Source organism: Hemitrygon akajei, chromosome 16 (assembly GCF_048418815.1).
Source record: "Hemitrygon akajei chromosome 16, sHemAka1.3, whole genome shotgun sequence".
Lineage (NCBI taxonomy): Eukaryota > Metazoa > Chordata > Chondrichthyes > Myliobatiformes > Dasyatidae > Hemitrygon > Hemitrygon akajei.
The window spans coordinates 81,981,956-82,001,989 of NC_133139.1; the positions used below are offsets into that span (position 1 = coordinate 81,981,956).

General features: G+C 43.9%; 1 protein-coding gene across 3 annotated transcripts in view; it reads left to right on the top strand.

Annotated features, from left to right (window-relative positions):
• The window catches only part of LOC140740224 (3',5'-cyclic-AMP phosphodiesterase 4B-like), a 458,171-nt gene that overhangs the window by 265,827 nt on the left and 172,310 nt on the right, over positions 1-20,034 (top strand). The window lies entirely within an intron of this gene.

The window sequence follows — 20,034 nt, forward strand, 5'->3', positions numbered from 1 at the left end:
CCACTCTCTGTGTGAAGCAGCCCCCCCGCCAATGTTCCCTTTAAACTTTTCCCCCTTCACCCTTAATCCATGTCCTCTGGTTTTTTTCTCCCCCTAGCCTCAGTTGAAAAAGCCTGCTTGCATTCAGTCTATCTATACCCATCATAATTTTATATACCTCTATCAAGTCTCCCCTCATTCTTCTATGCTCCAAGGAGTAAAGTCCTAACCTATTCAACCTTTCTCTGTAACTCAGTTTCTCAAGTCCTGGCAACATCCTTGTAAACCTTCTCTGCACTCTTTCAACCTTATTAATATCCTTCCTGTAATTCGGTGACCAAAACTGCACACAATACTCCAAATTCGACCTCACCAATGCCTTATACAACTTCACCATAACATTCCAAATCTTATACTCAATACTTTGATTTATGTACCAAAAGCTCTCTTTACGACCCTATCTACCTGTGACATCACTTTGAGGAAATTTTGTATCTGTATTCATAGATCCTTCCATTCAGCATCTAAACTTTAATCCTTCCTTATCTGATTAAATGCCTTTTCCTTGAATTATTTCATTTTGTTGGTGTCCTGGTCCCAGTGTCGTTGCTCACTGTTGGACCATCATCAACAGAGTTGATTTGATGTGACTCTTCTGGCCACAGCAGTTGGAATATTTTCTGTTTGATGTTACCAGGGTATGCTGCCACACTTCATACTGTGAGTGTGAAAATGCACAGTGACTTCATGTTCAGTGTTAGACACAACAGTCACTCCAGGTGGCCCTGCAAACACTGGTTCTCTGATGATATGCACCATGCATTCAAGCAACACAGTGTCTGCTCTGAGAGAATGCACATCCAAATGCAATGAGAAGTGTGTCTGCTTACTGCACGGCAACGCTTTGTATGACATAAGGATGTGGTCTTGATTCATATCATTTCTCCACCAGACACTCTTTGGGTTCAGATAACTGCACAGTTACTTTTGAACTGCAGAGAATGCAGCAAACAGTGATACTGAAAATAAAAAAAAAACTAACAACATTCAGATCAATAGCAGTTAAGATAGTATTGATGTTCTTGGCTGAGAGAACATTGGATATTCGTGCTGTTCAATATTATTTTCTACTTCAGCAAGCAGATCATCAGTGCTTCTTCAAGGCAGGTCCTCCAGTAGTGCTAAACTGCCTCATGGCTTCCCTTCCCCCAGGGCATCACCTCCTCGGTGCTGCCTCTCTGACAATGGGGTGCTCGCTCTGTAGCTCCTCTTTGACAATGGGGCGCTCCCTCAGTACTGTCTCTCTCACGGGGCAGCACCTCCCTGGTACTTCCCGTCTACCTTCAGACAATGGAGTGCATCCTCAATGGCTTCCCTCGGTGTTGACAATCGGACAGATTCAGCCCCTTCAACAGTGCATTACCCCACTTTCTGACTACTCCCCTCAGTATTCCCTTGGCAATAGAACATCTTTACCTTAGGTTGACACTCTAGTGTTGTACTAGGTGTTTCTGCTCAAGTGTTTGGAATCCATCTTGAACCCAACCTTCCTCATCAGGGCTGCCTCTGTCTTCTTATGTTTGGCAGTTTTTCTTTTATTGTGTTGTTTAATTCAAGGTTGAATAACTAGCCTCCACCTTCACTTTTTTAATTGTTTGTGTCACTCTGTACAGAGTAACATGGCCAAAGCTTTGGCTGATGTTGATTTTGTGATATCTCGTGCCTTAGCAGTGACTGAAGAGGTAGAGATACTGGATTAGCAATGAAAAATTTGAAGGGAAAGTCTGTTGGCCTCCAAGTCGGGGAATTCAGACAAGCGAAGTGGCAGACTGTAACATCAAAACCCAACGAGCTGTTGGCCTCCCCTCTCGCTGTTGCAGGAGTGAATATCTCTCTCCTTCCCTCGCAAGTGAGAGAGAGTGCCCATCTGAGATGCCAGTGGTTTTGGATGGGATCTAGATCGTGGTCTCTGGGGACTTTGCTATTGCTTCATGGTGGGTAGGGGTGGGGGGGTTGATGCTTTGGCTGGAGCAAATGGGGGGAAGGAAAGGGAGAGTGTTGATGCTTTTTCCTGCTGCCTGTGCATGGGAGGACAGCGGCTTCGGGATTCCGACATTTCCTGTCATTCAATCCTCGGGTTTTTTTCTGTTTTGTCGATGTCTGTGAAGAGTAGGCATGTCAGGTTGTATACTGTATACATTCTCCGGTATTAAATTGGGCCATTGAAAGATAATTTGGAAAAATGATCAGTTGAAAATGGATCCATTAATATCTGCAGGATATATGACAGGCACATCTTGCTTCTTTTAATACTGCTTCTAGACAGTGCCTAAAAATAAATGGCTCAGACGAAAATTGCTGTGTTTGGTTCACATGTGACAATAGTAAACCACTTTATCAGTTTAATATACTAATTTCATAATATTTGGAACGTGGCTCTGTTGTTGTATGAGAGGACACATTTTTCGATTGAAGAGTGGAGTATGCACAGTTAGTGAAGACATCAGGGACCATGCAAGACAATTTTAACAGTGATTGGAAAAAAAATATAAACACACAATTGCTCTCAAGTCTGCTGAATTTCCTTTGACTTTCCCCTGCTTCTTTCTCTATCAATTTCCTCTCGAAGTAATATAAATATTTTTAAGATAGATGTTCCCTTTTTCAGAATTACTAATTGTTCTTGCAGTTGAATTTTGTGAATGAATCTTTCTGTGTGTGGATAGATCATTGCCTAAAAATGTGATGCATCTTTATTTATTTCAGTGCAGGCAATAATGGCTCCTACCTTTATGTATCAAAGAAACCTGAGCATGCATCTACTGGTGTAACTAACAACTAGTGGGATTTTTGCGTTGGACATGATGTCAAGTGATACTGTTTCTGGATGCAGTTGACTAACAGCCCCTCTGCCTCTGAGCCCTGTATCTGGTACCAGTTTCAGTGCTTTCCTCTGAGCATCTATGTTGGAGATGCAGTGTTTAGGCATTTGATGTAGTTGCCCCATTCTCCTATTCCTGAATTATTCATGTGCCATCACTGAATTGTGCTTGGCTGTTGGCCCATAAGCATTCTACTGAGACAAGAGCCCTGCTTTGAGTCAATAAGTTGTCTACTTTCATAAACTTTATGAACAGAGACTTTAAAATTAGTTAGTAGATTCTGTCCAGACTTAAAGGTGTGACTCATTTTCTGACTGAATGTGAATACTTAAAATAGATGTCCAGTTTGGGAACATGCAGTTCAAGCTGTCAATTCAGGCATCCATTTTAGTATTCATGCTTAGACAGTCTTGGTGCTTGTATTTCCATCTATCTCTTGTGGGCTATGATACTGTGAGTCAAGGGTTTGAAGTCCTAACCCACCAGTCTATCTCCATCACGTAAAGTACCAACTAATCAAACGGCTGTGCCTTTCTTCAAAGAAATCGCTAGCTAGTGTATTGGTGGGAAGTGCACCCTTTGGTGTGCACACTGCAAACTGACCAAGCAAATTATTGGGCAATCAGGTATCTGCTGGGCACAGTAACCATCTCTCAGAAGGTCAAGAAACATTTCAGATTTTAGATAAGCTCCCCCTGCCCCCCCCCCATCCCACTCTGGATCATTAATCAGTATTGCTTATTAAGCTGCCAGCTATTTTACATCAAGAGCTAAATCTCAAAAAAATAAAGTATGTGTGGCTCATGTTGATTGATCCTTGCTACACTTTACAGACTGAGCCACGATGAAGATTCAGGTTTAAAAAGAAATATACTGTACACCAGACTCTCCGGTTCGGATATATCAAATTGTTCTGTCCCTCTTCATATATATGTTATTAGCAACAGATACAATGTGCTGTTCAGCTGTTCTCTCTATCTCTCTTTATTATTATTTTCAATTCTCTCCCTCTATTTTCCTTTCTCTTTCAATCTACTGTCCCCATTTCTCTCTGTCTCTCTGTCCTTGTTACCCTTTTCACCTCATTTCTGATTTTTTTCTCCTTCTCCCACCTTCCTCTCTTTATCTCAATTATTCTGTTTATTATTCTTCTTGTGTCACTTTTTTTCCTCTCTCTCCCTTCTCTCTGTTTCTCTCTGTCTGCCCCTTTCTCTCTTGCTGTCTGTTACTCTTTTTTTATTGTTATCCCCCTTACTTTCTCTCTCGCTCTCTATTTTTGTCCTTTAATGTTTGGCACAGAAAATATCGAGCCCCATGTTGGACCAGCAGACCTCTCAACCAAAAGTGTCTCCATATGATGTCTGCTGTACCTTGTTTTGTCGAACAAGAAGCTGCTTTGTATCTACCAGTAATTTTCTCTGGCGATTTCATTCACACAACAGCGGCCACATAAATAGGGTGGTAAAGAATGCATTTGACATACTTGTCTTTGTTGGTCGGGGAGGTAGATAAGATTTCAGTGCAGGCAATAATGGCTCCTACCTTTCTGTATCAAAGAAACCTGACCATGCATCTACTGGTGTAACTAACAACTAGTGGGATTTTTGCGTTGGACATGATATCAAGTGATACTTTTACGGGGGGGAGGGTAAAAATAAGGAAGTCATGTTGTCGCTGTATCGAACTTCAGTTAGGCCATATTTGGAGTAATGTGTGCAGTTCTGGCTGCCACATCACAGAATAGATGTGAGCACTTTAGAGAGGATGCAGGATGTTGCTTGGATAGAGAGCATTAGCTAAAAGGAGGGGTTGGACAGTCAGTTCCTCTGGAGTGTTGGAGGCTGAGAGGAAACCCAATGGAAGTATATAAAATTATGAGAGACATAGATAGCAAAGTAGTCCTGGTCTTTTTTCCCAGGGTGGAAATGTTAAATAACTTTAAAGCGAGCGGGGGAAAGCTTAAATGGGACAAGCAAGCATTTTTTTTACACATAGTACTGTAGTTAGCTGGAACATGCTGACAAGGGAGCTGGTGGAAACACACAGAAGAGTGGATTTTCAGAGGCAATTAGATGGTCAGGGAATGGAGAGAAACACACCATGTGCAGGCAAAGGGGATTAATTTAAACTGGTATCATGCTTGGTGCAGATACTCTGGACTGAAGGGCCTGCTCCTGTGTAGTTTTGCTCAGTATTCAATCATTACAGGGAACATAAAACCGTATTATAGCATGCAGGCTATTCAGTCCATGATATTGTGCCGATTTGATGCCAATTTATATTAAATATCCTTCTCCTGTGTGTCATCCATATCTCTCCATTCCCTTCATATTCAAGTGTCTACTAAAAGCCTTTTAAATTGCTTCCACTACTACCCCTTGTAATCCATTCCAGGCCCCTACCACTCTCTAAAAAAAATACTCGCCCTCATGTAGCCTTGAATCTTCCACCCTCTAACCTTAACAGCATGTCCTCTGGTGTTTGATATTTCTAACCTGGGGAGAAGATGTCAACTGTCTACCCTATCTATGTCCCTCAATTTTAAGAAATGTTATTAGGTCTCCTTCAGCTTCCAAGAACAACCCAAGTCTGCCCAAGCTTTCATCGTAACTCATATCCTCTAATCCAGGCAGCGTCCTGGCAAACTGCTTTGTCTCCCTTTCCACCATCTCCACATCCTCGCTATCGTTGGACAGCCAGAACTGCACACCATACTCCGAGTAGCTGCAGCATACTCAGCAGCCCTACCCAAAGAAGAGAGGCGCATTCTTTACCAGCTTATTCACCTGCATGGCCACTTCGAGTGAACTATCAACCGACCCCTCCCCACCCCCAAGAAGCCTTTGTACTATTCAGGGGCCTACCTTTAACTATATATTTCCTCCTATCGTTTGACCTCCCTCGAGGAGCAACACCTCACATTTGCCTAGATTAAGTTGCCTGGACTGCAGTTTTATATAGCTTCCTTATTTTTCCACTGCATTCTTTGATAGTCCTTCACACCGTCCACAAATCCACCAATCCTGGTGTCGTCTGCAACTTGCTATTCCGCCCCTTTACATTTACATCCAAATCATGGGTATGTATTACAAACAACCGAGCTCCCAGACTGGTCCTTGCGGCACACCGCTGGTCATTGTCAGCTGCTGTGGAAAATTATTTGCATGATTTAAGAGTGAATGTAACTGGGCATGGTGAAATATGCCTTTTCATTCAAGGATTAGTTTCGGGCATTTCGTGACTTTGTGAAACATTTTTGACAAATTGCAGCATCAAGGCAAATCAAAGCAATTATTCCTGTAAATCAAAAGCGATGTCATGAACGTGGAGGTGAATCCAAGGAGCACATCTCTCGCTGAGAGAGAGAGAAAACTCAGACACTCTGACACATTAATCCTTGTCATGGTGGCAGCCTGCAGATGGGGCTTTTCTCTCCGGAGGTCATCAGAGTTCCCAGTACCTCAGACTACCTGTAATTCCAGGCAGGAAAATGACAGCAGGAAATTGAACTAGGTCAGGATCACAACTGGCAACAAAGTACAGATCATGGAATGAGAACAGAAAGTGTAGCAAAAATCAGCAGGTCAGACAGTGTTTGTGGAGAGGAAAAAACATATCCGAATCAAGACCAGAGTAAAGGGAGGATCCAGCACATATTAAATTCCTGAGAAGGGAGGTGGTTGGGGAGAACCAAAGGAATATATGTGATAAGAGTGTGTCAAGTCTGCTGACTGTGTGCAGTAAGATGGGTGTGCAGTGTGATTTGCCCAGTCAGATCTAATGGGTGCATTTGTTGTGCCTGATATGTCAGATTGTGATGGACGTAAACTTTGTGTAGGATGCGGTGAGCATGTGGGGTAGGTTAGGTGCTTGAGGTGTGCTGGGTGTTCAGAATGTGTTTGTGGTGAGTGTGAAGTGTGCTGGGTATGTGATGTGTGTTGGGTATGTGGGATATACTGGGAGTGAGAGGTGTTGAATATTCAGAGTGTGTTGGGTGTGTGAGGGGTTGAGTGTGTGAGGTGTGTAAGGTTTATTGAAAGATAAAAGAGTCAGAGGGGGGCTTAACAATTAGGATGCTGGGGGAACATTTCCTCTCCCCTGGTACAGAGTCTAGAATCAAATTCTCAGGTTAAAGATTTATCAATTTCTAACTGAGATGCAGAAGAATTTCTTCTCTCAGAGATTTGTGAACCTTTGGAATTTGGAAATCTGGAAGTAATGAATTATGAACCAAGGCTGAGAAGATATTTAAGTGTTAATCACATCAAGGGTTATAGACAATCAGGCAAAATATGGAGATAACAATCATAATGATGGAGCAGGCTCAAGGAACCATACGAAATATTCCTGTCATACTTCATTATGTGTCTTTTTCACCCTTGGTGGGCCAGGTCAGAGTCTTTACTGCACTTTTAGCCCCTCTACAGACCATTTTTGCTAGCTTTTTGTCCTCCCAAACCAGCTGCCCTATACAGCTCTCACAAAGACCAATATGCTGAGCTATAAACTACAGAGGCTAGAATCCTGATCTCAAGTTTTATTGAGAAGTAGAGCTTATCCAGTTGGGATGCATGTACTTGAATGTTATCTGCCCCTAGAAACAGACGCTGCTCTCTGTAACGTGTGGAGGAAGTGTGACCTGGCAACTTCTCATGTTTCCCTTTTCACTGGCAAGAGCTAAGTAGCATTAACATTTACAAAAAGATAAAGATTAGCTTTATTTGCCAGATCAGTGAGGCTTGTGCAGGGGGCAACCCACAAAGTGTCAGCATATTTCTGGCACCAACATAGCATGCCCACAATTTACTAATCCTAACAATAAGCATGCATCTTTGGAATGTGGGAGGAAACCAGAGCCACCCTGAGGAGACCAACATGGTCACTGGAAGAACATACAAACTCCTTACAGCTAGTAGCGGGAATTGAACCCCGATCAGTGACCGCTACACTACCGTGCCCCCCTCAAACTCAAACACTGCTCAAAGGGATGGCAAATAGGGCCAGTCAGTCCTGGGAAAGGGTGCTCAGCTCTGCCTTTGTAAGAAGGGAACTGAGTCAGTTGCTGGGAGTGACACGTTTCTGCTTCAGCTGGGGAGTGGAGTCCAAAGAACACAATCTATGACAGCAACCAGCTGTCAAGAGCTAATGCAATCCTTCTGAACTGAGACACCCAAGTCCAAGACCAAGACATGTGGGCAGCAGGGTTAGTTTAAATGGGTATCTGCTGGTCAGCGTGGATCCAGTAGGTAAAAGGCTTTTCACTGGGCTGGGAGTCTATTATGAATAGTGTATCAGGCAAATCCATGCTCTTTGGTGTTTTGATTTGGTAATCTTCAAAGGTGATGATTGATTCTTTATGCTCAGTCAGTTAACTGGCTAATAAAGAACATAAGAACTTAATTTTTTTGAACTAATTTTAATCTATCTGAAAATCAAAAGCAACAAAAAAGGTTAGCACACACAAAATGCTGGCGGAGCTCAGGAGGCCAGGCAGCATCTATGGAAATGAATAGACAGTTGACGTCTCAGGCCGAGACCCTTCTTTAGAATTTGAGTTATTGGTGTTTATACCCTGCCTGATTATTTTTTAAAACTGTTTCTGACATTAAGTACAGAAAAAGGGGAGATGTTGAGAATCTACACCTCCTCTCTTACCACCATTCAGGGCCCCAACCAGTCCTTCCAGGTGAGGCAACACTTCACCTGTGAGTCTGTTGGGGTAATCTATTGCATCTGGTGCTCCCGGTGCAGCCTCCACTACGTCAGTGAGACCCGACGCAGATTGGGGGACCGCTTCGTCCAGCACCTTTGCTCTGTCCATCACAACAGACGGGATCTCCCGGTTGCCACCCACTTCAACTCTGCTTCACATTCCCATTCAGATATGTCCATACATGGCCTCCTCTACTGCCATGATGAGGCCAAACTCAGGTTGGAGGAGCAACACCTCATATACCATCTGGGTAGTCTCCAGCCCCTTGGTATGAACATCGAATTCTCCAACTTCCGGTAATTCCCTCCCCCTCCCCACTTTCACTCTGCCTCTTCTTCCAGCTGCCTATCACCTTTCTCATGATCAGCCTTCTTCTACTACCCATAGTGCTTTCCCCTTACATTCCTTCTTCACCTTTCCTACCTATCCCCTCCCTGCTTCCCCTCCCCCACCCCTTGATCTTTCCTCTGATTGGTTTTTCACATGGCACCTACCAGCCTTCTCCTTCCCACCCTCACCCCACCTTCTTTATGGGGCCCCTGCCCCCTCCTTCGAGACGAAGGGTCTCGGCCCAAAACGTTGACTGCTCGTTTCCACTGATGCTGCCCGACCTGCTGAGTTCCTCCAGCTTGTTGTACGTGTTGTGTTGATCACAGCATCTGCAGTGTACTTTGTGTTTAATGTTGAGAATCAAACTCTATTGAATTTGCTTCTGCACAAGTATACAAGTCCTTCTGCTTGGCAGGATAATGAACGCCCCATGTGCTGCCACTTGCAACTCCAAACCAGCAGGTTATTCAGGCATAATAACCCCCTGTGTGGGATTTGGCTGCCAGATTTGCTCTTTTACAATGGTGGTTGCACCAGAATCAATTTACTGACCTCCTGAGGTTTGTGTACTCTCTAGTTCTGGGCTCGTGTCCATTTTCAGAATTGTTTTATCTGCCCAGTAGCAGCCGGCTTCCTTCAGAATTCTCGTTCTCAATCTCTTTGTCACTTCCTCTTATCTTCTGTGAATCTGTGTCTATTGTTGTCTGATAATTCCCCTGTTAGGTCAGTGGTACACTACATCTGGTCAACTAGGTACCTCATGTTGACCTAGTCAGAAACCTGCAACACAGCTGCAAGGACCCAGTCAATCCTGAAGCATTTCTCCCTCCAGCAAGACAGTTCGGGCTAAGTTGTTTTGTGACCCTACTTATGCAATGCCAGTAACTGCTCAACTGATGTAAGTTGCTTGGTTAGGCTCGAGCTACACCTTGTCCATACTTAACAATCACTAATTGTTTTGTCAGGACTTCTGATGAAGGGTCTCGGTCCAAAACATCAACTGTTTACTCTTTTCTATAGATGCTGCCGGGCCTGCTGAGTTCCTCCAGCATTTTGTGTGTATTAATTAGAATGGGGAAGAAATGTGATCGAAGTGACTTTGACCGTGGGATGATTGTTTGAGCATCTCAGAAACTGCTGATATCCTGGGATTTTCATGCATAATAGTTTCTAGAGTTTGCAGAGAATGGTGTGAGAAACAAAAAAAAATCCAGTGAGCAGCACCTTGTTAATAAGAGAGGTCAGAGGAGAATAGAAAGACTGGTTCAAGCTGACAGGAAGGTGACATTAACTCAAATAACCACACATGACAACAGTGGTGTACAAAAGAGTACCTCTGAACGTACAACATGTCGAAGCTGGAAGACCACACCGGGTTCCGCCCCTGTATCGAATAATGTACTCTCAGTCCCAGCTCTAGCCACATTCCTGGCACTGGTGTTATGGACCCCAGTCTTACACCGTCCACACCCAGCGCTCACAGTTCATATCACAGTCTTGGCCACACTCTGGAACAGGGGTTCCCAACCTTGTTTTTTAATGCCATGTACAAGTACAATTAAGCGAGAGACCCATGGACCCTAGGTTGGGAACCACTGCTCTGGAACCTCAGTCCAACAACACTCTGACCACTGGACTTATTTATTTATTGAGACGGTGCGGAAGAGGCCCTCCTGGCCCTTCGAGGAAACCGGAGCACCCAGAGGAAACCCATGTGGTCATGGGGAGAACGTGCAAACTCCTCACAGGCAGCGTGGGAATTGAACCTGGGTCGCCTGTACTGTAATGTGTTGAGCTAACCACTCTGCTACCATGCCACTCTGGTGAGCAAGCCAGAGCAATAGGAAGTCAGAACAATTGACGCTAGATTGGAATTTTACTTCAAATTCAGAAATATAATTCTCATTACTAATATCACCCTGAGTGCTATAAATAACATACCCATAAACTTATGCTACTGATTGCAAATTTTATATAGTAATAAGAGAAAGAAAGGAGTTAATTTCTTGTTCGATGTTTTAAAGTTCTGTAGCCACTTGAGAAGATGAGAATATTTTTCTAATTGGTAATTGGAAATAAGTGGAACAGTCTTCCACAAAAGGAAGTTAATTTGATCTCAGATGATGATTTGGTTGACAATTTAGTGAAGGACAAACATGAATACGAGTGGCTAAATACAATTTGGAGAGGGGGTAAGGAGAAAAAAACTGGAGGATTAAAAAAATGAAAGTAAACAAAACCATCCTGATAGGTATACTTTGTCGAGGAGTGTTTAATTTGTGAACATTGAATATTTTGAAATCAATAATGAAATGCTGGTTGGACAAAAACACCAGACTGTTAATGACTTTCTGGGTTAGGTAATGGCTTTAAAAATAATTTCAAGCAAATTATGTTGTGAAACACTTAAAAATCACCAGCCATAATTCCCTGCATTTTAAACACAAAGCCATTATTGGCTTCTTGTTGTTTAGAAGCAAGTTGAACACAAATTAGGATATTGATAAACATTATCATTTGCGTCGTCATTTATATCAGTATCATTACCTGGCTATCCTACAGAAGTTGCATAACACTTCTCCAAGATAATTTACTGTGTTAAAAGTGCTTATAATTCATTTATTTTAAGATGCTTTGATCCAGAGATAGGGTGTAACCACTTTTGAAATTCTTCTACTGAGATTAACACGGTAGTGCAGTGGCTAACATCACACTTTACGGTCCCAGCGATCAGTTTTCAATGCCCATCGGTGTTGGTACTGGAGTTTGTACCTTCTCTCTGTGAGTGGATGAGGTTTCTCCGGGTGCTCCAGTTACCGTCCACATTCCAAAGACGTACAGGTTAGTCAGCTGTGGGCACACTATGCTGGCACTGGAAAGCCTGGTGACGCTTACAGGCTGCTCCCAGCGCATCCTCGGACTGTGCTGGCCATTGACACAAGCGCTGATTTTCACTGTTTAGATGTATGTGTGCCGTGGATGCTACTTTGACCTCAGCAATCAATTCAGACCCACTGAACCAGAGTGGAAGCAACCCATCCTCCTTCCTGAGGGATTATATGAGGAGAAGAAGAAGAAGAAGAATATCTGCACACTAACAGCCAGGACTGCAGAAACTGAAAAGTGCATTGATCCAGAACAGGTCCCAGCAAGATATTTCCTTGAAAAAGCTGATGTAGCTCCCAAAGGGGCAAGTCTTATCTGACAGTTAGAGAGACAGATAGCAGCAGCAGATGTTATCTCCAGACAGCTTCTGAGAGTTGGTGGCATTCTATCTCCAGAATGTGACAGTAAACATGAAGTCTGTGCTTGTGTGGTGTTGATGTGACCTTTGAAGCAAGACAAGCAATAAATGTTGATCTGATCTTTCAACATTTTGAATGAAGAGCATCAAGCAGTTGAGTTTAATATGTTCTGTCACCATGTCACCTTTCATTGGTGGGATTCAAACTTTGCAGATGACATCATATTCACACATACCCAGCAGCGACAGTATTTCCAACTTCCTCTGAAATCAGAACTGTTTTCAATCCAAAGGTTCAAACGTTCATCGAAGTATGTATGCAGTATACAACTGAGATTTGCCTTCTCCAGATTGCCACTTAAGGAAACCATGGAAGTCATTCAAGGAAAAACATCAACCCCCGCACAAAAAACTAACAAATCATGCCAACCAACAACAAGAAAGAACGGCAACACCATCTTCAAACCCCTCCCCCAAGCAGAAAAACTAATTGTGTAACCTGTAAGAACATCAAACCCCCAACTTCCCCCAACCCCGCACAAAAAAACTTACAAATCGCGCCGTTAAACGGCAACAAAGAACAGGCAAAAACACAGAATATAAAAGGCATAATGAGTCTTGTCTAAACCATATTTTGCAGAACTTCGGTAACATCTTCCATAAAATAAAAAAAAATCTTCCAACAGCCTCAAGGGAGAGAGAGACCATTTGAATGCAGAGGCAGAACAGTGAGAGAGCCAGGCCATCACACACAGGTATCTTATCCCTTTCTCCCTGGATGGTCATGCCATTGAAAAGCTAGCAGTTACTGCTCTTCCCTAATTGCTCTTGAGAAGGTGATCGTGAACTGCCATCTTAAACTTCTGCAGTCCTTTGGTGATGCTAGGAGGATTTTCCAGAATTTAGACCCAGTGACATTGAAGGAGTACGTTTCTAAGACACGTGTGGCCTGTTGTGGTAATGTTCTCACAACCAGCTACGTGGTGATAGAGACTCTGGGTTAAAGTGTTTTGAAGAAGGTTTTGGAGAGTTGCTGTAACCCCTTCAGGAGAGGTTGCATTTTGTAGCTATGGTAACAGGTAATGGGGGTGGGGGCTGAATGCTTAGGGTGGTGACTAACTAAACCGAACCAATAATGTCTAATATTATGAGTGTTAATCCACTTTGCTCTGGGTGTTGGAGCTGTATTCATCCTCCTTCCACAGATGCTGCCTGACTTGCTGAGTTTTCCCAACCCTTTCTGGTTCTATTTTGTATATTCAAGCTTTTGACGAAGCAGTGGCTCTCACAGACAGGATTAGATTATTGATGCAAACAAGAAGAGTACAGCGCAGATCGATATCATATCAAGCACGTAGTCACCAAACAGTGATGCACTGCTACTTGGCAATGCCACCTTCCTGCTCTAACCTCTGTTTTCTTACCACAACACATGTATGGCAGGTAGTGTGGTTGGGGTAGGTGGGGATTACGGAGCTCTGTTTACTCTCTATGGTCTGTCTACCCACTGCATCCTCCAAACCTGCTTTCATCTGTTAGAATATCATTGACATTAATGGTGCCTACGTTGGGCTGTGTGGTTGATCTGCCTGTGGCTCCCTTCCAGCCTTAGCTGTTTATTTCAAGAGTGAAAAAACATTGACCAGACTTCAGATGGAGTGCTGCATGCAGTTGTGGTTGCCGCACTATCGGAAGGATGTACAGAGGAAATTCGCCAGGATGGTGGATGGGCTGGACCATTTCAGTTTAGAGGAGAGCCTGGAGAGGCTTGCTTCTCTCTGCAGTGGAGGGTATTAAGAGAGGACTTCACTTACGTACATAAAATTATGAGGGGTATAGATAGGGTAGACTGTAGGGAATCGTTTCCCACATCAGAAATGAATGAAACTAGAGGACATGGATTTAGGAAAAGAGGTAAGAAATTTGCAGCAACACAAAATGCTGGCAGGAACTCATCAGGCCAGGCAGCACCCACGGGAAAGAGTGAATAGTCGACATTTCAGAGGAGGAATCAAAGGAAGAAGGTGGGGGGAGGGGAGGAAGAAGTACAAGGCGGTAGGTGATAGGTGAAACTGGGAGGGGGAGGGGATGAAGTAAAGAGCTGGGAATTTGATTGGTGAAAGAGATCAAGGGCTGAAGAAGGGGGAATTGGAGAGGAGAGGACTGAAGACCATGTAAGGAAGTGAAGAGGGGAGGAGCGCCAGAGGGAGGTGATGGGCAGGTAAGGAGATAAGGTAAGAGAGGGAAACAAGAATGGGGAATGGTGAAAGTGGGTGGTGGGTTGTCATTACCAGAAGTTCAAGAATGAATGAATGATCTTTATTGTCATTATACATAGGTACAATGAAACTCTGTTTGGCTTCCTCTCAGGCAGTCAAATAAAGTGGTAGATAAAAACAAGACAGTAATAGAAAAACAGTATTAAATAGAGAAGTAGCAGAAAATAAGTTGCAGCAGCACCAGAATATCACAGTAATGCACAAAGTGCTGTTAGTACAATTATTTGAGTCCTTGTGTGTGCATGTGTGTGCTCACAGTTTCAGTCATTGTTCTGTGGGAGTGGTGTGATGGAGGCCACAGCTCTGGGGTAGAAGCTGTTCCTCAGTCTATTTGTTCTGACTTTTAGTGTCCTGAAACTTTTGCTGGACGGAAGCGGGTCAATCAGGGAGTAGCCGGGGTGTGTGGTGTCTCTGGTTATGTTGATTGCTTTCCTCCTGAGTCTGCTGGAATAGATGGTGTCCAGTCCTGGGAGCTCTATCTTGACAATTCGCTGGGCCACCTTCACCACACGATGCAGGTCTTGTCGCTCAGCGGCTGTGCAGCTGGCATACCACACTGTGGCACTGTTGATCAGGATGGTTTCAATTGTGCTTCTGTAGAAGTTAAGCAACAGCTTTTGTGGGAGTTTGGCCTGTTTCAGCTTTCTGAGGAAGAAGAGTCTTTGTTGTGCCTTTTTTTTTTACAAGCAATGAGGTGTTGGTGGTCCATGTCAGCTGTTTTGACAACATAACTCCAAGGAACTTTAGGTTTTCCACACTTTCCACTACTTCTCCATGTATATGGGGGGGGGGGGTGGGGTGTACTCTATCTTTTGATCTCCTGAAGTCAATGATCATCTCTTTTGTTTTAGAAGTGTTAAGGACCAAGTCATTGTCCTTACACCACTCCATCAGATGATCCACCTCGACCCTGTAGGCTGTTTCATCCTCGTTCGAGATCAGGCCAACCACTGTGGTATCGTCTGCAAATTTAATTATGGATTTGGAGTTGTAGCTGGGGGTGCAGTCATGTGTGAAGAGTGTGTAGAGCATAGGGCTCAGCATACAGCCCTGCGGGCTGCCTGTTTTTAAGATGAGGGTGGTGGAGGTGTGCTTACCAACTCTGGCTTGCTGTGGTCAGTCTGTGAGAAAGTCCATGACACATGAGCACAGGGAGGAACCAAGGCCAAGAGTGTTCAGTTTGCTGACCAGTTCATGAGGGATGACTGTGTTAAATGCAGAACTGATGTCCACAAATAGCACCCTCTAAATGAGTCAGAGCAATATTGTGTGTTGAGGCTGTTGTGACTACATCCTCTGTGGAGTGGTTTGCCCGGTAGGCAAACTGGTGTTTGTCCAGATCAGGTGGGATTATAGCCTTAATGTGTTAGAGCACAAGTCTCTCAAAGCACTTCATGTCTATAGGTGTCAGTGCTACAGGGCGATAGTCATTCAGGCACTTCACAGCTGATTTTTTGGGCACTGGGATGATGGTGGAGGTTTTAAGGCATGTTGGAACAGCAGCTTGTTGCAGTGAGAGGTTAACTATACTTGTAAACACCTCAGCAAGCTGGTCGGCACATGCTTTCAGTACCCGGCCGGGCACTCCGTCTGAGCCAGCTGCCTTACTCGCATTCACCTTCCTCAGGGTGGATCTCATCTGATGTTGCTTAAGGACCAGTGTGGACTCATCGTCAGGTAGGTTGATGAGTGGAGCAGCCTCCTCCCTCTGGGCATCAGTGCGGGCAAAGAACTGGTTTAAGACATCAGGCAGTATGGTGTCAACATTTGGCAGCAGATTATTGGTTTTGTAGTCTGTCAGCGCCTTGGTGCCTTTCCACATACTGCAGGGGTTATTGTTGTCAGACTGATTTTCAAGGCGCAATTGATGTTCATGCCATCAGGTTGGAAGCTACCCAGATGTAATATAAGGTGTTGTTCCTTGGACTTGTGTGTGGCCCCATCACGGCAGTAAAGGCGGCCATGGAAACTTAGAGATCTGAGGGACATCTTTTTACCCAGAGAGCATTCAGTACCAGCAGAGGGTAGTGGAGGCAGAATCCAGATGACCACCTGAATTGTTTAGACATTGAAGGTAAGAGCGAAATGCTGGAGGGTGGAATTAATACCGATGGGTGTGCAGCTGGCGTGCAGACCAAGGGGTCTGTTTTCATGCTATTTGACTCCGTGACTCTACAGTATGATAAACTCTCACCCATGCATTGCTGGCTCACAAGCGAAGATTGCAACTAGGGGTTGAATTGTTGGACCACAGATACTGAAATGCAAGTAATTCAACAGTGTTTCTAGGGACGGGGAATGCACCAGAAAACAGATAGAATCAGCTGGCTAGCACAGATGACAGGCTGAATATCCTAGTCTTTTAGGAGGATTGCTGTCCTCACACCCATGTTCATTCAGGGGCTGGGCATTTACTAGCTTGCACCTCGCTGGGGTGAACTGAATCCCCAAACAATGCAGGATTGGCTGGATATCCCTGGAAAAGGCAGTGCAAGAAACCCTTGGACTCGGGACCAGAGGAAAACATGGCCAGCCCAACTCTGGTGATGTGTAATATAAGGAGTGGGTTTGGTGCAAGAGTGAATAGGAGAAAACACCAGAGAGGAAATGATCAATTTGCATCAGAGCACTGTGGTTTCAGCTCAGACTTCAGCCCTCTACAAGCTCTCTTTGAGCTCAGACAAGGAATAGACAATTTGGGTTTCTTGGTTTACTGCTGAATGCACATACTCACTCCGCTCTCACTTCACAGTGTCTGCTGGGTAACAGAGTGACTTATCCAGTGAGTTCATTCCCTGATGCATATTCGAATAAGGAGCAAATGCTGGAGAAAACATTGCTTAGAATGATCAAGATATTTGGAATAACAAAGATTAATAATTTAAACATTTATATATATTTTATAACATATTCATTTTCAAATCAAACAGTTCCACGAGTGGAATGAAAGAATTTTAATATTGCATGCTTTATGCTTTCTCTTGAAAAGCATTTGAAACTTTTTTTTTGCAAAAAGGCAATTAACTTGTCCTTTGTGTCTCCACTTGGTGTTTATTTTACCTTTCATGAAGGATTTGAGATAGGGCAACCCAGTAGTATCACACAAGTGTGAGTTAGACAATACCCAATAGTTCCAACAACTACCTGTATTGTCACTTCTGTGACATCAGATTGCATATGGATAATGCAACAAGCACAGTTTTTGGGGGGCCCAGGAAAGCTACATTAGCTGCTCAACTGTCTTCTTTAAGTTTCTCCAAGGATCGCCACCTCGTAATGGTGGAGAGGTTTGTGAGTTTGGAATGCAGACAAGTGCAAAGTGTTGCGCTTCGGCAGGACCAACCAGGGTCGGCCTTACACAGTGAATGACAGGGCACTGAGGAGTGTGGTAGAACAAAGGGATCTGAGAATTCAGGTCCATAATTCATTGAAAGTGGTGTCACAAGTAGATAGGGTCATAAAGAAAGCTTTTGATACTTTGGCCTTCATAGATCAATGCATTGAGTAAAGGAGATGGGATGTTGTGTTGAAGTTGTAAAAGATGTTGGTCAGGCATAATTAGGAGTATTGTGTGCAGTTTTAGTCACCTATCTACAGTAAAGATGAAAATAGGATTGAAATTGTAAAGAGAAAATTTACAAGGATGGTGCTGGATCTGGAGAACATGAATTGTAAGGGAAGATAGAGTAGGTTACGACTTTATTCCTTAAAACATAGAAGATTGAGAGCAGGATTGATAGAGATACACAAAATTATGAAAGATATAGACAGGGTAAATGCAAGCAGGCTTCTTCCATTGCAGTTGTGTGGGACTTCAGCCAGAGGTCATGGGTTAAGGGTGAAAGGTGAAAAGTTTAAGGGTAACTTGAGGGGAAATTGCGTGCCATGGGAGATGGAAGATCTAAGGCTGTGTGCCCAGAGACCCAAGATCTTCGGGTACAGAGCTCGGGAAAAGCAACACAATGGACTTTTAACATCGTAAACCAGTGAGTTGTTTGTTATGTCTCCCTTCTTGCTGTGAAATGGAGACATCTCTTTCTCCCTTATTAGGGAAAGAGAGAGAGCCTGTGGTATGTTGAATACCTGGTGAACACGTAGTCTTTGGGGTAACTGCAAGTCTGTGTCTTTGCTGTTGCTTTGCTCACACTTGAGTGCTTGGTGGTGGGTGCCGATGCTTTTTTTTGCTGGTGGGGGGGAGGGGGGATTGTTGCTCGCTGCCACTTACGTGCAGGAGGGAGGGGAGCTGGGAGGGGACTTTGGGGTTCTAGCATTTAACTGTCATTCATTTTTTTGGGGGCACTCCTCTGTTTTTGTGGGTGGTTGCGAAGAAAAAGCATTTCAGGATGTGTATTGTATACATTTCTCTGACATTAAATGTACCTTTGAAACCTTTGAACTCCTTCACTCGGAGGGTCTTGTGAGTGTGGAACGAGCTGCCAGCACAAATTGTGCACGTGAGCTCGATTTCAATGTTTAAGAGAAGTTTGGATAGGTACGTAAATGGGAGGGATGTGGAGGGCTATGGTCCCGGTGCAGGTTGATGGCAGTTTAAATGGTTCGGCATGGACTAGATGGGCCAAAGGGCCTGTTTCTGTGCTGTACCTTTCTATGACTCTATCCCAAGAGCGGGATATCTGGACCTTAGCGTCTGGTAGGATCAATCATGGTGGTAAGATCAAGGGGGTGTTTTCAAACTGACCTCAATGGTGGAGTTGGTGGAAGATGAAAATACATCACAATGGCAGTGGAAGGCTGCAGAGTAAAGGGTCCTTTGTCTCCTTGGATGCCATCCTATTAGACCCTGACCTAGATCTGTCAAATAAAGTCTTGCACAGCCATTGTCCTTGAAGGGAATCACCCCTTGGGAGAACATAATGCTCAATTTGAGTGATTGCACTATATTATACCTGCTTTAGGAATAGATAAGGTGATGGGAGTACAATACAATCCTTCAAGCCTATGACAATTAGGCTGTGACAATTACAGTAGCTTCATTTACCTGCCTTTGTTTCCCGGTCCATAATAATACGTCAAAGTTATTCTCGAGATTTCTAAATAGTACAGCATGCTTTTACCCAGGAATAATTCTTAAGAGGGTGATCTAATAGTTTCACTACCTCTCCAGGTAAAGCCTATAACACTGGAATTTTATCTTGTCTCCATCCACCAATATGGTCTTTATGGTTTCAAGGTATCCTGCTTCAACATAATTTCTTAACAGGTGCTCCAAAATACAAGAGACCTGCTGATGCTCCTCCAGAGCAACTCTGGAAAAGTCTACAAATTGTTGTAACATGGTGAAATCAAGACGTACAAACAAGCTGGAGGAACTCAGCAGGTCAGGCAGCATCTGTGGAAATGAACAGTCAACGTTTTGGGCCGAGACCCTTCGTCAAGAAGGAGGGGGCAGGGGCCCTATAAAGAAGGTGGGGGGAGGGTGGAAGGTGCCAGTTGAAAAACCAATCAGAGGAAAGATCAAGGGGTGGGGGAGGGGAAACAGGGAGGGGATAATGGATAGTGGACCTGCTGAGTTCCTCCAGCTTGTTTGTACGTGTTGATTTGACCACAGCATCTGCAGTGTACTTGGTGTTGTAACATGGTGATCAG